This window comes from Trachypithecus francoisi, unplaced genomic scaffold, assembly GCF_009764315.1.
Source record: "Trachypithecus francoisi isolate TF-2019V2 unplaced genomic scaffold, Tfra_2.0 Lachesis_group5, whole genome shotgun sequence".
Lineage (NCBI taxonomy): Eukaryota > Metazoa > Chordata > Mammalia > Primates > Cercopithecidae > Trachypithecus > Trachypithecus francoisi.
This window is the reverse complement of record NW_022681470.1, coordinates 131,353,527-131,369,110: the sequence shown is the minus strand read 5'-3', so window position 1 is coordinate 131,369,110 and position 15,584 is coordinate 131,353,527.

Below are 15,584 nucleotides of genomic sequence, written 5' to 3'. Positions count from 1 at the left end.
AAAGTTTCTTATAATGTAAAATTTTCCTTCTCAGGTTACTATACCGAAGAGTTGCTTCAGGAGAGAAAGAATTTCACTAGAGGCCAGGCGTGGTGGGTCACGCCTGTAATCCCAGCACTTTGGGAGGCCGAGGCAGGCAGATCACCTGAGGTCAGGAGTTCAAGACCAGCCTGGCCAACATGGTGAAACCCTGTCTCTACAAAAATACAAAAATTAGCCGGATGTGATGGTGGGTGTCTATAATCTCAGCTACTTACTCAGGAGGCTGAGGTGGGAGAATTGCTTGAACTCAAGAGGCGGAGGTTGCAGTGACTCGAGATCACGCCATTGCACTCCAGCCTGGGCGACAGCGTACGACTCTGTCTAAAAAAAAAAAAAGAATTTCCTAGGAACAGAAAGGAATTTCACAATATTCAATAGATACTGGTTTCTTTCTTTTTTTCTCCTTCCTTCCTTCCTTCCTTCCTCCTTCCTTCCTTCCTTCCTCCCTCCCTCCCACCCTCTCTCCCTCCCTCTTGTCTTTCCTCCCTTCCTTCTTTCCTCCCTTCCTTCCTTCCTCCCTTCCTTCTTCCCTCCTCCCTGTCTCTCTCTCTCCCTCTCTCCCTCTCTCTCTATTTCTTTCTTGTTCTTGAGATAGGTTCCTATTCTGTCACTCCAGCTGGAGTGCAGTGGCACAAACACAGCTCATTGCAGCTCAAACTCTTGGACTCAAGCTGTCCTCACACCTCAGCCTCCTGATTAGCTGGGGCCAAAGTCATGTGCCACCACACCTGACTAATTTTTTTTATTTTGTAGAGATAGGGTCTTTCTATGTTGCCCATGCTGGTCTCTAACTCCTGGGCTCATGCAACCCTTCCATCTCAGCCTCCAGGGTAGCTGGAATTACAGGCATAACACTCATATTTAATGAGGGTTTTGTGCAGTCAAATGAACTAGTATCTGTATTCTGAGGGGAGGAGAGTGCCTTCAGGGCTAACTGTAGAAGCTTTGTTCTCTCCTTCAGTCTGTCTGTCTAATGAAGTAACAAATGGAAATGTGTAAAGTTTTATGCAAGGTAACTGTAGCAGTAAAATCCAAGGTGAAAATAAGTATGAGAAGAATCCTCACCTCTTAGGGTCAGTGTAAGAACTGAATGAATTAGTGACCAGAAAGTGCACAGCCCTTACTCGGGAGGCAGAAGTGGGAGGATCGCTTGAACCTAGGAGTTCAAAACCAGCCTGGGCAATATAGCAAGACCCTGCCTCTAAAAAAAAAAAAAAAAGGGCCGGGCGCGGTGGCTCAAGCCTGTAATCCCAGCACTTTGGGAGGCCGAGGCGGGCGGATCACGAGGTCAGGAGATCGAGACCCTCCTGGCTAACACGGTGAAACCCCGTCTCTACTAAAAAAAATACAAAAAAAACTAGCCGGGCGCAGTGGCGAGCGCCTGTAGTCCCAGCTACTCGGAGGCTGAGGCGGGAGAATGGCGGGAACCCGGGAGGCGGAGCTTGCAGTGAGCCGAGATCGCGCCACTGCACTCCAGCCTGGGCGACACAGCGAGACTCCGTCTCAAAAAAAAAAAAAAAAAAAAAAAAAAATTAGCCAGGCATGGTGGTATTTGCCTGTAGTCCAGCTACTCAGGAGGCTAAGGTGGGAGGATGGCTTGAGCCCAGGAGTTTGAAGCTATAATGAGCTATGATTCTACCACTGTACGCCAGCTGGGTAACAGAGTGAGACCCTGTCTCAAAAAAAAGAAAGGCCCGGGCGCGGTAGCTCATGTCTGTCATCCCAGCACTTTGGGAGGCCGAGGTGGGTGGATCACTTGAGGTTAGGAGTTAGAGACCAGCCTAAGCCACATGGTGAAACCCCATCTCTACTGAAAATACAAAAATTAGCCAGGCATGGTGTTGCATGCTTATCATCCCAGCTACTTAGGAGGCTGAGGCACGAGAGTTGCCTAAGCCCAGGAGGCAGAGGCTGCACTGAGCTGACATTGTGCCACTGCACTCCAGCCTGGGGTGATGGAGTGAGACCATCTCAAAAAAAAGAAAAAAAAAAAAAAAAAAGAAGAAAGCACTGAGCCCTCAATCAATGTCAGCTATTAACATCCCCATTTTACAGGTTGGCAAACTGACGCTCAGCAAGTCTGTCCTGTCTCCTCAATTTGGTCACTGGATGCTCAGAGAGAGAAGTCACCTCCTACTCCTGCCTAAGGCTCCAGGAGAGGGTCTCCCAACCAGGCTTCTGCAGTTCCTGCTGGAGAAGGTGGGGTGGGCTGTCAGCGGAGAAAGCAGAGAGTGCAGGGACCAGAGCGCTGCTGTAGTTCCTCAGTACCCCTCGTGCCCCTCCCAGCCCCTACCTGGGCTCATTAACAGGAGGCCCTTGTTCAAGGGAGTGATGGATGGCGTGGGAGGCAGAGGGCGGAGTGTGTTTACCCACTGGCGGCTGCAGACAGGAGCCCAGGCTAGGGCCAGACCAGTGGGGGAGGGAGGCTCCTAGGTAGGGAGGAGCCCAGCCCCAATACTGCTGCACGGAAAGGGGCCAGCTGGGCCCCTTCTGGAAACAGAGGCTAAGGGTCAGGGAGGCCACTCTGCTGGGGGCAAACAGGTGCTGGCAGAGCAAAGCCCCAGGCAGAGGGCACAGCAGGGGCAAAGGCCCAGAGGTGGGTATGGCTTGATGTGTTGGAGGTTCCGCGAGGTGACAGTAGTGGCTGCTGCAGGCGGGGAGGGGAAATGGAGGAAATCTGCCAGCTGTGAGCCATGTTTAGGCTCCATGGGTATGTCCATTCCCACGTTTTACCGCATGCCAGGCCCTTACCTGGGCCGTGACTGCTCCCTGGTGCCCTGTCTCCTTTTCACATGGCTCACTCCTCGCCCCAGCTGGGTTAGAGGCTCCTACTGGCCTTCACAGGCCCTTGGTGTGCCCCATCAGAGCTGTGACCATGCTGTATGGGCACTGCCAGGTTACACGGGTTATGGGGCTGCCTCCTCCATCAGACTGAGCTCCACCATCTTGTTCCCCTCTGTGTTCCCTGCGTATACACATGATGGAATACTCCAATGACGGATGGATGGATGGATGGATGGATGGATGAGTGGATGAATAAATGAATGGATGGATGGATGGATCGAAAGTGGTTTTATGGATGGATGGCTGAGTGGATGGATAGATGGATGGATGGAAAAGTGGATGGACGGATGGATGTGCAAATGGATAAATAAGTGAATGGATTGATTAATGAATGGATGATGTATAAGTGGATGGATAGATGGATGGATAAGTGGATGGATGGGTAGAAGGATGGATAAGTGGATGGATGGGTAGAAGCATGGATAGGTGGATGGGTGGATAGATAAGTGAATGAATTGATGAATGGATGAATGGATGGATAAGTGGATGGATGGAAAAATGAATGGATAACGAGATATATTGTATGGATGAATGAATAAGTGGATGAATAATGGATAAATGTATACATTTATACACATGGATGGATAATGTATAAATGGATAGATAAACAGGTGAATGGATGCATAAGTGGATGGATGGACGAATGAATGAATGAATGGGTGGATGGATAGATAAGTGGGGAGATAGATGAATAAGTGGATGGATGGACGAATAGGTGGATGAATGGATGGATGGATAGGTGGATAGACAGCTGAATGGATGGATGATGTAGAAGTGGGTGGAGGGATGGATGAATAGATGATGGATTAAAGAAAAGCCACAAGACCACAAAACAAGGATCCACAGGACTAAGGAATGACAGAATCACGACATCATTGGTTAATGGAGCCACTGAACTGTCCTCTATGACCACAGAGTTAGAGATCCACACAGCCCAGTCAACAGAAGCACAGAACCAAAGAGTAGTTGGAAGCTATAGGACCCCAGTGGGGGCAGAGACAAGCCATTGGGGCATCCCACATCCATGGTGCTACCAGGATAGAGTCTCAGAGTTAATCCCAACAGAACCACCCTCTGGCCACACCCTCACCTCTCAGCTCTCCAAGGAGCTTTCCAGGGTCCACTGAAGCCACAGGGTGCTTTTTCCCCCAATCTGTGGAGCAGCCTTATGGGACAGGACCATGCCATCACCAATGCCTGCAGCCAGCCAGCCTCCAAACACTCAGTGAGTCCTGGCACCAGGGCCAAGGGAGGCTGTCCAAGTACCAGGAAACACTGCCAGCCTCCGGCCAGGCTCCCCTGCACGCCGAGTGCTCTGCAGCCAGGGGCAAAGGAATCAATGGGTAACGTTTACATCCGTGTCCTTTCCAAAGCCAGCAGCAACATAGCATGGAAGAGAGGCCTTGCCCCAGCTGCGGCCCCTCTGGGCCACGGTGCACTGACAAGCTGCCCGCTCCATCGCCAGGAGTCACAGCTCGACTCGAATTTCTTGACACATCCATGTATTAATGAGCTCTCCAGAGACAGCACCCGTTTGCCCAGCAGAACTTGCACCCAATGCCCAGAACGACCAGCCCATTTGAGATGGGGGAAACTGAGGCCCCCATCTCAGAGGTGAGCCCAGGAACACAGCGGGCTGGAGCTAAGTCTCAACCCCAAGCCTGCAGGATGCTAAACCTGAACTTATCATCACCCAGCTGGGTTGCCTCTCAGGCCCCAGCCCCTTGTCCTGGGACCCCCCAGATATTTGCTTCCAAACGTGGTGCATTGCAGAATGCTGAGAGCACGGGCTGCAACAGTGGTGCATTGCAGAATGCTGAGAGCACGGGCTGCAACAGTGGTGCATTGCAGAATGCTGAGGGCACGGGCTGCAACAGTGGTGCATTGCAGAATGCTGAGGGCACGGGCTGCAACAGTGGTGCATTGCAGAATGCTGAGGGCACGGGCTGCAACAGTGGTGCATTGCAGAATGCTGAGAGCACGGGCTGCAACAGTTTCTTGCCTTCCATGGGCTCAGAATGCGTAGCTCACAGGGCTGTGGTGGGGACAAACTATGGTCATAGCACAGAAAGGGGACCTGATTGCTGGCCTGATAGGCGCCTTGCCCACACCGTTTCCCCCTTCCTTCACCTTTTTTTTTTTTTTTGAGATGGAGTCTCTCTCTGTCACTTAGGCTCCAGTGCAGTGGCATGATCTCTGCTCACTGCAACCTCTGCCTCCTAGGTTCAAGAGATTCTCCTGTAAGCTGGGCGCGGTGGCTCACCCCTGTAATCCCAGCACTTTGGGAGGCCGAGGCGGGCAGATCACGAGGTCAGGAGATCGAGACCATTCTGGCTAACATGGTGAAACTCCGTCTCTACTAAAAATACAAAAAAAAAAAAAATCAGCCGGGCATGGTAGTGGACGCCTGTAGTCCCAGCTACTCAGGAGGCTGAGGCAGTAGAATGGTGTGAACCCAGGAGGCAGAGGTTGCAGTGAGCCAAGATAGCGCCATTGCACTCCAGCCTGGGTGACAGAGCGAGACTTCATCTAAAAAAAAAAAAAAGAGATTCTCCTGCCTCAGACTCCCAAGTAGCTGGGACTACTGGCATACGCCACCACGGCCGGCTAATTTGTGTATTTTTAGTAGAGACACGGTTTTGCCATGTTGGCCAGGCTGGTCTCGAACTCCTGGTCTCAGGTAATCCGCCTACCTCAGCCTCCCAAAGTGGTGGGATTACAGGCCTGAGCCACCGCCCCGGCATTTTTCTTTTTTTTTTTTTGAGACGGAGTCTGGCTCTGTCGCCCAGGCTGGAGTGCGGTGGCCGGATCTCAGCTCACTGCAAGCTCTGCCTCCCAGGTTTACGCCATTCTCCTGCCTCCGCCTCCCAAGTAGCTGGGACTACAGGCGCCCGCCTCGTCGCCCGGCTAGTTTTTTGTATTCTTTAGTAGAGACACGGTTTCACCATATTAGCCAGGATGGTCTTGATCTCCTACCTTGTGATCCACCCGTCTCGGCCTCCCAAAGTGCTGGGATTACAGGCTTGAGCCACCGCGCCCGGCCCGCCCCGGCATTTTTCTTTTTTTGCTAGGTTCCGTTTGTTTGATTACCTCATTCCATCTTACATATGAGAAAGCAGAAGGCAAGAGAGTGAGGTTCTAATCCTCCCGATACCCACCCTGGCAGCTTCAGGGAGGATTTCTCTCATCTGCAGTGTAGTAAAAAATTGGGCATTGCTGGGCACTGTGGCTCACGCCTGTAATCCCAGCACTTTGGGAGGCTGAGGCGGGAGGATCGCTTGAGCCCAGCAGTTCCAGACTGGCCTGGGCAACATATTGAGACCTCAAGTCAATGAGGCTGGAGTGCAACATATTGAGACCTCATCTCAAAGAGACTGGAGTGCAGTGGTGCAATCTCAGCTCACTGCAACCTCCACCTCCCGGTTCAAGTGATTCACTTGCCTCAGCCTCCCTTGTATCTGGGATTACAGGTTCTTGCCACCACAACAGACTAATTTCTGTATTTTTAGTAGAGACGGGGTTTCACCATGTTGCCCAGGCTGGTCTTGAACTTCTGACCTCAGGTGATCCTCCTGCCTCGGCCTCCCAAAGTGCTCGGATTCCAGGCGTGAGCCACCGCGCCCGGTCTGCCTGCCCTTTCTGAATAGCAAGGATGGACCCCTGAAATGCCAGGCTGAAATTCCTCCAGCTCTCTGAGTGGGGAAACACCCTTTCCCTGACTAACTCAGCAAAGATCTCAGGGCTGACTCTCACAGGCTCAGCCCTGAACCAATCACTGTAGTCGGTGGGTGGAGGGCTTTGATTGGCGGGGCCAGGAGCCTGAGTCCCCTCTGGGGGTTGCAGGGGCAGGGGCCAAAGGAGGATGGTGTCAGTAACTCGTGGTGCAGGCAAACTTGATAGAAACTGAATCCCCAGCTAGACTCTTGCCTTAGTGGGTCTCTGACACCACGGGCTACTCTTAGTGACTTTTTTTGGGGTTGCGGGGGGCGGGGAGACAGAATCTCACTCTGTCGCCCAGGCTGGAGTGCAGTGGTGCAATCTCAGCTCACTGCAACCTTGACCTCACGGGTTCAAGCATTCTCCTGCCTCAGCCTCCCAAGTAGCTGGGATTACAAGCACCCACCACCACACCCTAATTTTTGTATTTTTAGTAGAGGCGGGGTTTCACTATGTTGGCCAGACTGGTCTTGTACTCCTGACTTCAGGTGATCCGGCCTCCTTGGCCTCCCAAAGTGCTGGGATTACAGGCATGAGCCACTATGCCCGGCCTGGGGAGTCGGAGGTTGCAGTGAGCTATGATCGTGCCACTGTACTCCAGCCTGGGTAGCACAGTGAGATCCTGTCTCCAAAAAAAGAAAAAAAAAACAGCCTGGGTGACAGAGCGAGACTCCGTCTCAAAAAAAATATTAAAATTAAAATTAGGCCGGGCGCAGTGGCTCAAGCCTGTAATCCCAGCACTTTGGGAGGCCGAGACGGGCGGATCACGAGGTCAGGAGATCGAGACCATCCTGGCTAACACAGTGAAACCCCGTCTCTACTAAAAAATACAAAAAACTAGCCAGGTGAGGTGGCGGGCGCCTGTAGTCCCAGCTACTCGGGAGGCTGAGGCAGGAGAATGGTGTAAACCCAGGAGGCGGAGCTTGCAGTGAGCTGAGATCCGGCCACTGCACTCCAGCTTGGGCGACAGAGCGAGACTCTGTCTCAAAAAAAAAAAAAAGAGATGAGGTGCCGTGGCTCACACCTGTAATCCCAGCACTTTGGGAAGCCAAGGCAGGCAGATCACGAGGTCAGGAATTCGAGACCAACCTGACTAACATGGTGAAACCCCGTCTCTACTAAAAAATACAAAAAACTAGCCAGGCAAGGTGGCGGGCACCTGTAGTCCCAGCTACTCGGGAGGCTGAGGCAGGAGAATGGCATAAACCCAGGAGGCAGAGCTTGCAGTGAGCTGAGATCCGGCCACTGCACTGCAGCCTGGGCGACAAAGCGAGACTCCGTCTCAAAAAAAAAAAAAAAACCAAAAAATTAAAATTAAAAAAAAAAGAAAAAAAATTAAGGAAGGGCACTTCAGGCAGCGAGGTGGGTTTGTGCAAAGGCCTGGGGTAGGAAGTAATTTTCTTTTTTTTTTTTTTTTTTTGAGACGGAGTCTCGCGCTGTCACCCAGGCTGGAGTGCTGTGGCCGGATCTCAGCTCACTGCAAGCTCCGCCTCCCGGTTCACGCCATTCTCCTGCCTCAGCCTCCCGAGTAGCTGGGACTACAGGCGCCGCCACCTCGCCGGCTAGTTTTTTGTAGTTTTTAGTAGAGACGGGGTTTCACCGTGTTAGTCAGGATGGTCTCGATCTCCTGACCTCGTGATCCGCCCGTCTCGGCCTCCCAAAGTGCTAGGATTACAGGCTTGAGCCACCGCGCCCGGCCTAGGAAGTAATTTTCTTTTCTTTTTTTTTTTTTTGAGACGGAATCTCGCTCTGTCGCCCAGGCTGGAGTGAAGTGGCCGGATTTCAGCTCACTGCAAGCTCCGCCTCCCGGGTTTATGCCATTCTCCTGCCTCAGCCTCCTGAGTAGCTGGGACTACAGGCGCCCGCCACCACGCCCAGCTAGTTTTTTTTTGTATTTTTTTAGTAGAGACGGGGTTTCACTGTGTTAGCCAGGATGGTCTCGATCTCCTGACCTCGTGATCCGCCCGTCTCGGCCTCCCAAAGTGCTGGGATTACAGGCTTGAGCCACCGCTCCCGGCCGGAAGTAATTTTCTTGTTGGAGGAAGTGAGGAGGCCGATGTAACGGGAGCAGAGTGAGGGAGGAGCGGGGAGATGAGTTAGAGAGATGGGCCAAGGTGAGATCACATGGAGGGCTTGCAAGCTGCTGCAAGGAGGTGGCTTTTATTCTGAGAGCAATAGGGAGCCAGGGAGAGTGTGTGAGCAGGGGAGGAACACGATTTACGATTTTGAGACATCTCCTGTGGCTGCAATGGGGAAGAGGCCAGGCAATATTAAGGCAAGAGCTGGTGGGGCCAGGGCCAGTGCAGGGCCACAGGGTTGGGAGGAGAGGTTGGATTTGTTTGTTTTGAAGCCTGAGAGGACTAGAGCTGCCGATGAGCTTGAGGAGGAAGGGAGGGAGGAGTCTCAGACGCTGCCCAGATTTTGAACCCATCACAGGGTGGTTGGTAGGGCTGTTGCCCGACACAGGAAGACTTGAAGAGATGTTGGCGGAAAACCATGGCCATGTTGTTGCTGAGGTGTCTGGTCTGGGCTGGCTGGGCTCCAGATGGAACCGTGGACCTTGTGAGCAAAGAGTGGCCTGTGACTTCCAGGCCTGGGCTGTGTCCATTGCAGGGAGGTGGGCAGGGGGCTCTGGCTGAGCCCTTGACCCCCATCCTTTGTGCAAACAAGCGGGGTGGGGTGGGGGGAACCCATGTTTTCCCCATCCCGGGTCCTTTTGTTCCATTTGGAAACCACGACCAATTTGAAAAGTCCAGATGTGGAGTTGGACCCAGCCCTGGGACCGTGCAGTCTGGGGAGGCCAGTGGCCCAGCATCCAACAGGTCAGGCCTCCATGTGGCCTCGCTGGCTGTGGCCCGGCTGGGGCTGGGGGGCAGAACGGCTTTGGTTTCGAGTGTCTGGCTGAAACTGCAAAGGTTAAAAAAATAATCACCAGCACCAAGGCGTTGTCCCTTCAAGACGTCAATCCCAGCACCAGGCGGAAAAAACAGGCCCTGGGGCCCCTGCCAGCCCACGGGCCTGAGACCTGCGGAGTGGCCTGATCGGAAGTCCACAAAGCAGGGTCCCCACATCTCTCCGGGCACAAGGGGAGACTCAGCTTCCCATCTGGAACACAGGGCATTGCTATAGAATCGCATCCACATTCAAGGTCAATCAAGTGCAGCATCTACCTGCATGCCAAGCCCTGGCCCAGGCGGTGGGGTCCCATGAGGCGAGTCAAGGTTGGCCCCGCTCTGTAGGGCTCCCAGGCCAGAGATGGGGTTTCCCCATGCTGGTTAGGCTGGTCTTGAACTCCTGACCTCAAGTGATCCGCCCACCTCAGCCTCCCAAAGTGCTGAGATTATGGGTGTGAGCCATCGCGCCCAGCCCCTTCCTTCATATTTACATAATACCCTTCTGTGACCCAGGACTTGGCTTAAATGTCAACATCTCAGAAGATCTTTCCCAACCCATGGGCAAAAATACCTACATCCAGGTATTTCTTTCAAAAACTCACTCTTGGAAATTATCTTCTGGGCTACATTTTCAAGAGGTTGGGAACGTAGTTTATCCCCAGTTCGTGACATTGTGCCTGGCATATACTAGGTGAGATTGTCTCCTTGGGGACAAAGGAGGATGCTGGCCATCACAACATATACCCTCTGAGACCCCCAGACCTCCCCCAGCAATGCCCCAGGATTTACAACCAGAACTTTGTATGTATGTAACTTTGTTTGTATGTATGTATGTATGTATGTATGTATGTATGTATGTATGTATTTTTGAGACGGAGTCTCGCTCTGTCGCCCAGGCTGAAGTGCAGTGGTGCAATCCCGGCTCACTGCAGCCTCAACACCTTGGGCTTGGGTGATCTTTCCACCTCAGCCTCTCGAGTAGCTGGGACCACAGGCAGACATTACCCTGTTCAGCTAATTTTTTTTGTATTTTTGTAGAGACAAGGTCTTGCTATGTTACCCAGGCTGATCTCAAACTCCTGGGCTCAAGTGATCCAACCACCTTGGCCTCTCTGTAAGTGCTAGGATTACAGGTGTGAGGCACCACACCCAGCCTACAACCCAGAACTTTGCCCTCAATAAATGGCAGAGTAAGGCTGGTCACAGTGGCACACATCTGTAGTTCCAGCACTTTGGGAGGCCATGGTGGGAGGATCTCTTAAGACTAGAAGTTTGGCCGGGCGCGGTGGCTCACGCCTATAATCCCAGCACTTTGGGAGGCCGAGACGGGTGGATCACAAGGTCAGGAGCTCGAGACCATCCCGACTAACACGGTGAAACCCCATCTCTACTAAAAATACAAAAATTAGCGGGGCATGGTGGCGGGCGCCTGTAGTCCCAGCTACATGGGAGGCTGAGGCAGGAGAATGGCGTGAACCTGGGAGGCGGAGCTTGCAGTGAGTGGAGATCGCGCCACTGCACTCCACCCTGGGCGACAGAGTGAGACTCCGTCTCAAAAAAAAAAAACACTAGAAGTTCGAGAACAGCCTGGGCAACATGGTGAAACCCTGTCTCTACTAAAATACAAAAGAAATTAGCCAGGCGTGGCGGCGTGTGCCTGTAGTCCCAGCTGCTTGGGAGGCTGAGGCAGGAGAATTGCTTGAACCCGGGAGGCGGAGCTTGCAGTGAGCTGAGATCACACCACTGCACTCCAGCTTGGGCAACAGAGCAAGACTCTGTCTCTAAATAAATAAATAAATAAAAATAGGCCAGGCACAGTGGCTCATGCCTATAATCCCAGCACTTTGGGAGTGCCGTGGTAGGAGGATCACCTGAGACTAGGAGCTCAAGGCTAGCCTGGACAACATTATGAGACCTCACCTCTTTTTTTTTTTGAGACGAAGTCTCTGTCTGTTGCCCAGGCTGGAGTGCAATGGTGTGATCTTGGCTCACTGCAAGCTCTGCCTCCTGGGTTCAAGCGATTCTCCTGCCTCAGCCTCCTGAGTAGCTGGGATTACAGGTGTGCACCACCACGCCCAAGTAACTTGTATTTTTAGTAGAGTCGGGGTTTCACCATGTTAGTCAGGTTGGTCTCGAATTCCTGACCTTGTGATCTGCCTGCCTTGGACTCCCAAAGTGCTGGGATTACAGGCGTGAGCCACGGCACCTCATCTCTTTTTTTTTTTTTTGAGACAGAGTCTCACTCTGTCGCCCAAGCTGGAGTGCAATGGCCGGATCTCAGCTCACTGCAAGCTCTGCCTCCCGGGTTTACGCCATTCTCCTGCCTCAGCCTCCCGAGTAGCTGGAACTACAGGCGCCCGCCACCTCACCTGGCTATTTTTTTTGTATTTTTTAGTAGAGACGGGGTTTCACTGTGTTAGCCAGGATGGTCTCGATCTCCTGACTTCGTGATCTGCCCATCTCGGCCTCCCAAAGTGCTGGGATTACAGGCTTGAGCCACTGCGCCCAGCCCTGCACCTCATCTCTTAAAAAAAAAAAAAGGCCGGGCGCGGTGGCTCAAGCCTGTAATCCCAGCACTTTGGGAGGCCGAGACGGGCGGATCACGGGGTCAGGAGATCGAGACCATCCTGGCTAACACGGTGAAACCCCGTCTCTACTAAAAAAAAATACAAAAAATTAGCCGGGCGAGATGGCGGGTGGCTGTAGTCCCAGCTACTTGGGAGGCTGAGGTGAGAGAATGGCGTAAACCCGGGAGGCGGAGCTTGCAGTGAGCTGAGATCCAGCCACTGCACTCCAGCCTGGGCGACAGAGCGAGACTCCGTCTCAAAAAAAAAAAAAAAAAAAAAGGCCAGGTGTGGTAGCTCATGCTTGTAATCCTAGCACTTTGGAAGGCTGAGGTCAGGAGTTCGAGACCAGCCTGGCCAATATGGCAAAACCCCTTTTTGGCTGGGCGTGGTGACTCATGCCTGTAATCCCAGCACTTTGGGAGACCAAGGTGGGTGGATCACAAGTTCAGGAGATTGAGACCATCCTTCCCAACATGGTGAAACCCTGTCTCTACTAAAAATGCAAAAATTAGCCGGGTGTGGTGGTGCGTGCCTGTAATCCCAGACACTTGGGAGGCTGAGGCACGAGAATTGCTTGAACCCAGCAGGTGGAGGTTGCAGTGAGCCGAGGTCACACCACTGCACTCCAGCCTTGTGATAGAGTGAGAGTCCATCTGAAAAAAAAAAAAGAAACACCATTTCTACCAAGAATACAAAAATTAGCTGGATGTGGTGGCAGGCGCCTGTAATCCCAGCTACTTGGAAGGCTGAGGTAGGAGAATTACTTGAACTCAGGAGTCAGAGGTTGCAGTGAGCTGAGATTACGCCATTGCACTACAGCCTGGGTGACGGAGCGAGCCTCCGTCTCAAAAATAAATAAACATAATAAAAAAATAATAAATACAATAAACAAATGTTAGAGTGGTTTGAGTCATGATGGAGGCGCACAGGCAGCTATGGAGGGTCAGCAGGAGAGACTGCTATGCTGCGACTGAAGGAGAGATGAGAATTGGCCTGGTAAGAGGCCTCAGAGGGTACTCGGGTGGGGGGCCAGCGTGTGTAAAAGCTTGGAGGTGACAGAGAACAATGAAGTGTTTCTGGAACTATGTGTAGAGGGGCCCAACTCACACAGGGTGAGGGGAGAAAGGGCCATACTGCTGGAAAGGCCCACAAGCCCTGGGACAACGGGACTTGGACTCCATCCCCGGGCAATGGGGAGCCATGGGAGGTGTGTGAGCAGAAGGCACATCAGACCTGCACCCCGTTGTCCTGTGCCAGGTACCGAGAGCCTCCCTCCCAGACCTGGGAACTCTATAGACTCAATATGCATGGTAGACACATCTCAAAGCAGTTTTATGTGAATTCCTGAGGAGAGCTGTCTCTAACAGGCCAGGCCACCCGCTGTCCTCACCACCACGGGGCTGGGGAGGTCCATCCGTCCACAGGAGCCTCCCAGGCCCAGATAATGCGCTGACAGCTGCCTGGCCCTGCCTGGGCCTCGAGGCCTCCCCGCAGCATAGCCGGGTTCCCCCGAGGCCTGGGTCTGACCACCCCTTCCCGGCCTGACCACCCCTTCCTGGCCCTCGGTGGATGCTGAAGACATTTCTTCTTATTCCGCTGGAATTTTCCTCGTGGGCCCTGCCAGCGCCTCCAGAAACACATGAAAGGAAAATGTTTCCAGTCCAAGCAGGGCTGTTTTATGGCTCTCTGGGCCGGTAGTCTGACCACAGAGTGGAAAGGGTTCGTCATACCACTGTTCCTCCTGCTGAATGGCTCGGACCCGGCCCACCCGCCCATGCCCTCCTTGGAGGTCCAGGTTCTGCAGGGTTTTTCTTTCTTTTTTTTTTTTTTTTTTTTTTTTTTTGAGAGAGAATCTTGCTCTGTCACCCAGGCTGGACAGGCTGGAGTGCAGTGGTGCGATCTCAGCTCACTGCAGCCTCCACCTCCTGGGCTCAAGTGACCCTCCTGCCTCAGCCTCCTGAGTAGCAGGGACTACAGTCTCTTGCCACCATGCCCAGCTAACTTTTCAAAACTTGTTATAGAGATGGGATCTCCCTATGTTGCCCAGTTTGGTCTTGGACTCCTGGGCTCATGTGATCCTCCTGCCTCAGCCTCCCAAAGTGCTAGGATGACAGGCATGAGACATTGCTCTCAGCCTCTGCAGGTTTTTCCAGCTAAGGAAAGTTTCCCCTTCCCTTGTCCCCCTGACCAGGGAGCAACTCCCTCAAAAAGTAGAAGTTGGGGGCCGGACACATTGGCTCATGCCTGTAATCCCAGCACTTTGGGAGGCTGAGGCGAAGGGATCACCTAAGGTCAGGAGTTCGAGACCAGGCTGGTCAACATTATGAAATCCCATCTCTACTAAAAACACAACAATTAGCCTGATGTGCTGGCACCTGCCTAGAATCCCAGCTACACAGGAGGCTGAGGCACAAGACTCTCTTGAACCTGGGAGGCAGAGGTTACAGTGAGCCGAGACCGCACCACAGCACTCTAGCCTGGGTGACAGAGTAAGACTCTGTCTCAGAAAAGGAGAGGAGAGGAGAGGGGAGAAGAGGGGACAGGATAGGAGGGGAGGGAAAAATAGAGGTTGGGAGCTCAACCTTGGAAGTGATGCATTTTTCCATTGTTTATTCATTCAACAATCTACTCTTTTCCCAGAATGTGCCCATTGCTGCCTCGGGTGCTGGAGCACAAATGGAAACAAGGAGGATCTGTCACTGTTCTTTGGGAGCTCGTGGAAAGGTGGAAGGGGGGCTTCATGTGACCCCATGTCCCAGAGCTGAACATGGAGGCTTGGGGGGCAGCGGCTTGCCTGAGATTCTGCAAGGGAATAAGTGATAGAGTCAGAACCCAACATACAGAGGGGCTCCAAAACCGGTTTTCTGGTGTGGTGGCCCATGCCTGCAATCCCAGTCACTCAGGAGGCGGAGGCAGGAGAAGTGCTTGAACCCAGGAGGCTGTACTCTAGCCTGGGCAACAGAGTGAGACTCAGTCTCAAAAAAATAAAATAAAATAAAATAAAATAAAATGAAATGCACAATTCCATGGCATTCAGTACACACACCATGTTGTGCAATCACTACCTCGATCTACTTCCAGACTATTTCATCACCCCGTACAGACGCTCCGTTCCCATTAGCGGTCACTCCCCCTTCCCCTCCCCAGGCCCTGGCAACCACAAACCTGCTTTCCATCTCTATGGATTTGCCTGTTCTGGCCATTTCCTACAAATGGAATCACACGCTATGTGACATTTCGTGTCTGGCATCTTTCACTTGGCACACGTTTTTGGGGTTCGTCCACGCTGCAGCAGGGAGCAGTGCATTCTTCCTCTTTTGTTTTGTTTTGTTTTTGTTTTTGTTTTGTGCTTCATTCCTTTTTGTGGCTGAATCACATTCCATTGCATAGATGGACCACATTTTGTTTATCCATTCATCTGTTGAGGACATTTGGATCATTTCTACTTTTTGGTTATTTAATTTCCTTTTATTTATTTTATTTTATTTTTGAGACGGTGTCTCACTCTGTCGCCCAGGCT